The sequence below is a fragment of the Oncorhynchus mykiss genome, chromosome 25 (genome assembly GCF_013265735.2).
Source record: "Oncorhynchus mykiss isolate Arlee chromosome 25, USDA_OmykA_1.1, whole genome shotgun sequence".
In the NCBI taxonomy this organism is placed as follows: Eukaryota; Metazoa; Chordata; class Actinopteri; order Salmoniformes; family Salmonidae; genus Oncorhynchus; species Oncorhynchus mykiss.
The window spans coordinates 32,918,679-32,925,431 of NC_048589.1; positions in this window are offsets into that span (position 1 = coordinate 32,918,679).

Sequence of the window (6,753 nt, forward strand, 5' to 3'; positions counted from 1 at the left end):
TGCCCGACCTTACGAATGCTCATGGCTGGATGAAAGCATGTCCCCGCAACAACGTTCCAACATTTAGTGGAAAGCCTTTCCATAAGAGTGCAGGGTGTTATAGCAACAAAGGGGGACCAACTCCATATTAATGCCCATGATATTGGAATGTTGTTCGACGAGCAGGTGTCCACATACTTTTGGTCAGGTAGTTTGTTACGTTTCGTGTGGTATGTATTAATTTGTGGATGTCCATCATCCATATTGTATGATGTTAGGAATTGCAATTCGTACAATATGTTACAAATCTGCAAAACGTATGATATGTTACAAATTCCAATTTGTTGTTGCTAATGTTAGCTAGGTGGCTAACGTTAGTTACGCTAGGGGTTACGGTTAGGAGTTAGGTTAAAGGGTTTTCACTTTATTAAGTAACCTTCTGTCTTATGTAACCATAACAAACCTAATATTTCATACTAATTGGAGTGCCCCGGATTTACGTTTACTATGTTTAGTCAGGCTGTGTTCCATTGAAATAATAAACCTTCAGACTCTTATGAAAAATATTCTAATTCACCCAGGTCTTCTCCTAGTAGGGTTGAAGTGTTTATTTAATATTGTAAATTTCAACCTGACATTGCCTCAAAGATACAACCCTTTTTTTTTTAAATTTTTTAAATAGTGTCAATTGTCTGAAAGCTGGGATCCTAGAGAGATAAAGTGTTATTGAGTTTTATAAGACTCTGTCCGTCTAAATCTGTATTACATCAGATTATGGCCTGGTGCTTCAGGAGGGACAAGAGGTGGTTGGGAGCTAGTCGTGCTTCAACATGTATCCATCGTGTGTGTCCTCAGCCTCAGCCCAGAGAGCAGGTAGACACCCACCTGCAGTCAGGCACTGGATAAAAACAGTCAATCAATGTCTGCAGTCAGCACAGCAAAACATTGTGTCCATCCTCTCCCCCCCACACTACTAAGACTTGTCCCAAATACACCCTATTCCCTACGTAGTGCACCGTATGGAATTGGTTGCCATTTGGGACGTGCACTGTGCCTGGCCGTGAGCTTTAGGGAGGGAACAGGTGGTTGTGTTATGGTTAAGTCTCGTCCCCTCCACCCCTCCCCCTGCTCTCTAGGCCCCCTCTCTGTGCCATCATTATGTGCTACTGCCCCCTACTGAGGAGCGATGGCTGTGCGCACCACAAGGTCACGGTTATGTCGCAATCATATATCCTTCCTTTCTCCCGAAGTGTGCACTTGTTCACTTCCCTTCATGGATTTGTAAGGAAATTACTGATATATGGAAACTCCCTCTAGACTATACCTACACCAATCCAATGCTTTTACATTTGTGTGGAGTAGTAAACAAGTGCACACTTCAGCAGGAAGGAGAGCTCATTGGGACACACGCAGGTTCTGGGAAGGGAGAAGGTAGGCAGGGGAGCACTTACTCCCTCCCTCAGAGTGCCCGGACTGGGTTGAGAGGATCGATCCCACCACCATGTAACCATGAGCCCCCGCAGGCCCACAAAACAAACATTACAGAGACATCTTCCTCGGTGTGTGTGTCACAGTTTGTATGTGTGTGTTTGATGGACGGAGAGAGGAAAGCAGGGGTCTAAGGAAAGTTAACGGGAGATAAATAGAGAAGGACTGCAGTAACCCCTCAACAGAAACACCTGGTGCTGAGTTGTGTATGTGTTTATAAAACTCATGCTAGCACTGACTTTACTGATGACAACTCTGAGGAAAAATGTACTTACTTTATGACTGATGTGTGGTTGTCTCACCCAGCTATCTTAAGATGAATGCACTTATTGTAGGTTGCTCTGGATAAGAGTGTCTGCTACAAAATAATGTACGGGCTGAGCGGAGGGAGAGGAGATGAGGTCTGTACGGGCTATGTGGGGGGAGAGGAGAGGTCTGTACGGGCTGAGCGGAGGGAGAGGAGATGAGAGGTCTGTACGGGCTGAGCGGAGGGAGAGGAGATGAGAGGTCTGTACGGGCTATGTGGAGGAGGGAGAGGTCTGTATGGGCTGTGTGGAGGAGGGTGAGGAGAGGTCTCTACGAGCTGTGCGGAGGAGACATGGTGAGGTCTGTATGGAGGAGGGAGAGGAGAGGTCTGTACGAGCTGAGCGGAGGAGACATGGCGAGGTCTGTGCAGGCTGAGCGGAGGAGACATGGCAAGGTCTGTACGGGATGAGCGGAGGAGACATGGTGAGGTCTGTACGGGCTGATCGGAGGAGACATGGTGAGGTCTGTACGGGCTGAGCGGAGGAGACATGGTGAGGTCTGTACGGGATGAGCGGAGGAGACATGGTGAGGTCTGTACGGGATGAGCGGAGGAGACATGGTGAGGTGGACAATTTATATAAACAAATACAGTTCAGGTGACAAAAGTTGACGTTTTTGGAAATAAGCAGAGGTTGCACTTTCAAAGTAAGAAGATGGTAGTACACTGAACTATTATTATCAGGTGAGGTGATTTAATCAATCATAAATCATACGCCAAGTGTACTAAACATTAAGAACACCTAATATTGCATTGCACCCTCATTTGCCCCCAGAACAGCCTCAATGTTGGGGCATGGACTCTACAAGGTGTCGAAAGCGTTTCACATGGATTCTGGCCCATGTTGACACGAATGCTTCCCACAGTTGTGTCAAGTTGGCTGGTAGTGGATCTTTACTCTGAATAGCTCATTCCATATCATCGCACAGATGCTCAATTGGAATGAGATCTGGTTACTGGTCAAGCCACTGCGGTAAATTGAATTCAATGTCATGTTTGTGGATTCATTCCTGGCCAATCCTAGCCTTGTGGCATGGGGCATTATCTTGCTGGGGAAAAAAAGGTATTTCCAGGTGGATAGACTGCTGCAATAAAGGGATGCACCTGATGACGTTCAGATATCCTGTGGCATTCAAATGTTGCTCCACTTTTATCAAGGGGTCCAATGTGTGCCATGAAAACACACCCCACACCACAACCAGCCTGCAATTTTGACACGCAACATGATGGATGCATGTACTCCATACCCTGGTCCTCTCATCAGCATGAAACAGCAGTAAGTGGGATTCATCAGCCCAGGCAATATTTTTCCAAATCTCCAGTATTGTTCCTTAGCCCAATACAACAGCAGTTTCTTGTTTTTTTCCTGAAAGACGTTCAACTCTAAGGTCGTCGATTGCCATACCCCATTCTTGTCAAGGTACGACGAGTTGTGCAATATTTTATGGGTCTTTGGGCACCAATGTTGTACTGAAATGTCAGTTGACTAACTGTAGCCCGTCTGTTGCTCCGCACAAATCGTGTCAGCCTCCTTTGTCCCCATTAATCAATTAACAATTTTCGACCACTGGCCTGCAGTTGGCTGGATGTCCTTTGAGTGGTGGACCATTCTTGATACACACAGGAAACTGTTGAGGGTGAAAACCTCAGCAGCGTTGCAGTTCTCGACAATCAAACTGGTGCACATGGCACCTACTACCATACCCTGTTCAAAGGCACTTCAATCTTTTGTCTTGCCTATTCACCCTCTGACTGGCAAACACAATCCATGTCTCAATTGTTTCAAGGCTTAAAAAATCCTTCTTTAACTGGTCTCTTCCCCTTCATCTACACTGATTGAAGTGGATTTAACAAGTGACATCAATAAGGGATTTTAGCTTACACCTGGATTCACCTGGTCAGCCTGTTATGGAAAGAGCAGGTGTTCCTAAGGTTTGGTCCAAAGTGTGACCACATCAAACCAAAAAAGAAGAGGGTATTCTTGATCAGTAATACAGGTACTATTCCACACGGACTCGTCTCTTGAAACATTGGGCAGAAAAGTAGCCTTTGGAAAACACCGAATACAACGGTAAAATAGTTAAATTTATCAGTAATACAGAGGCACTAATGACTAATCCATGTCTGACCATCTCTTTTCACCAAATGTGAACAGAATGACCGTTAATCTCTAATCTCCTCACATTAGTCTCTTGACCCAGAGTACTGTTCGCCCTAGTTTCCAGTTACAAAAGTTAGACACAGTCGGCCCCTTTTGGGACGGTTTCCGCAAATCATGTCACTTAATTTGCAGTCCTGCACATCAGCCATAATTAGTTCACTATGAAGCTGTGGCCACCTGGCCTGGGGTCCAACCCACCGGGGGAGGAGAGGGGGAGAAAGAGGAGTGGATAAGAAAAAGGGGGAGACTACAGGAGGGAATGGGTGAAGCTAGGACAGAAGAGGAGAGTGAGGGGGAGGGATGGGAGGAGAGAAGGGATGGGAAGAGGAGAGAGGAGGGATGGGAGAAGAGAGGCGAGAGGAGGGATGGGAGGAGAGAGGAGGGATGGGAGGAGAGGAGAGAGATGGGAGGAGAGGAGAGAGATGGGAGGAGAGAGGAAAGATGGGAGGAGAGAGGAGGGATGGGAGGAGAGAGGAGAGATGGGAGGAGAGAGGAGAGAGGAGGGATGGGAGGAGAGAGGAGAGATGGGAGGAGAGAGGAGAGATGGGAGGAGAGAGGAGAGATGGGAGGAGAGAGGAGAGAGGAGGGATGGGAGGAGAGAGGAGAGATGGGAGGAGAGAGGAGAGATGGGAGGAGAGAGGAAAGATGGGAGGAGAGAGGAGGGATGGGAGGAGAGAGGAGAGATGGGAGGAGAGAGGAGAGATGGGAGGAGAGAGGAGGGATGGGAGGAGAGAGGAGGGATGGGAGGAGAGAGGAGGGATGGGAGGAGAGAGGAGAGATGGGAGGAGAGAGGAGAGATGGGAGGAGAGAGGAGAGATGTGAGGAGAGAGGAGAGGAGGGATGGGAGGAGAGAGGAGGGATGGGAGGAGAGATGGGAAGAGGAGAGAGGAGGGATGGAAGGAGAGATGGGAGGAGAGAGGAGGGATGGGAGGAGAGAGGAGAGAGGAGGGATGGGAGGAGAGATGGGAGGAGAGAGGAGAGAGGAGGGATGGGAGGAGAGAGGAGAGATGGGAGGAGAGAGGAGAGATGGGAGGAGAGAGGAGAGATGGGAGGAGAGAGGAGAGATGGGAGGAGAGAGGAGAGAGGAGGGATGGGAGGAGAGAGGAGAGATGGGAGGAGAGAGGAGAGATGGGAGGAGAGAGGAGGGATGGGAGGAGAGAGGATGGATGGGAGGAGAGAGGAGAGGAGGGATGGGAGGAGAGAGGAGGGATGGGAGGAGAGATGGGAAGAGGAGAGAGGAGGGATGGGAGGAGAGATGGGAGGAGAGAGGAGGGATGGGAGGAGAGATGGGAAGAGGAGAGAGGAGGGATGGGAGGAGAGATGGGAGGAGAGAGGAGGGATGGGAGGAGAGAGGAGGGATGGGAGGAGAGATGGGAGGAGAGAGGAGAGATGGGGCACGAGACGTCAGCCCCTTGTACATGACCATGTCAGACACACGGCCAAACTGGAGACCGATGCTTCACAATCACATCAGCCTTAACAGCTGGATGACATAACAGATTCTTCTCCATTACAGGGCACGGAGAGGAGGAAGACGACCAGTTTTCATTTATTCTTGTGTTGAATATGGAAACTATGCAGGGCAAACTATTTAGGAAACAAGTGTACTGTATGTGTGGGATGACAGTGGCATAGATTAACTTTTCCTCTAGTGCAGAGGTTCCCAAACGTGTTATAGTCCTGTACCCCTTCAAACATTCAACCTCCAGCTGCGTACCCCCTCTAGCGCACTTTCTAATTTTATTTTTGGCCATCATTGTAAGCCTGCCACACACACACTATCAGATACATTTATTAAACATAACAATAAGTGTGTTTTTGTCACAACCCGGCTCGTGGGAAGTGAAAAAGAGCTCTAATAGGACCAGGGCACAAATAGTAATATAATAATCAACCATTTTGCTCTTTATTTAGCCATCTTATACATAAAACCTTTTTTGTTCATCAAAAAATTGTGAATAACTCACCACAGGTTAATGAGAAGGGTGTGCTTAAAAGGATGCACATAACTCTGCAATATTGTATTGGAGAGAGTTTCAGTCTTAAATAATTTTTCAAACAGTATGTGTCTGTATTTAGTTTCATGGTAGTGAGGGAAGAGAATCCACTCTCACATAATAGGTATGTGGTTACAAAGAGCATCAGTGTTTCAACAGCATGATGTGCCACGGTAGTATGCTCTGAGCGCAGCCCTATCCAGAAATCTGGCAGTGGCTTCTGATTCAATTTAATTTTCACAGAACCGCTAGTAGCAATTTCGATGAGGCTCTTGTTCAGATATCGATAACTAGACTGGAGGCAGGGCATGAAAGGGATAACGAATCCAGTTGTTTGTGTCATTCGTTTCGGGAAAGTACCTGCGTAATTGCGCACCCAGCTCACTCAGGAGCTTCACTATATCACATTTGACATTGTCCGTGAGCTTGAGTTTATTTGCACACAAAAAAATCATACAATGATGGAAAGACCCGTGTGTTATCCTTGTTAATGCAGACAGAAAATACTTATTTTCCACCATAATTAGAAAATAAATTCATTAAAAATCCTACAATGTGATTTTCTGGATTTTTTTTCTCATTTTGTCTGTCATAGTTGAAGTGTACCTATGATGAAAATTACAGGCCTCTCATCTTTTTATCTTTTTAAGTGGGAGAACTTGCGCAATTGGTGGCTGACTAAATACTTTTTTGCCCCACTGTAATTCACTGGCTTGTATGCGAAGCAGTAATTGTTTCAAAACAACTCCTGCCATGTCACTGATGTGTCATGAAACAGTGTTGAATGATAAAGGCATTGTCTGTATCGTTTTTTGGGCTTCTTT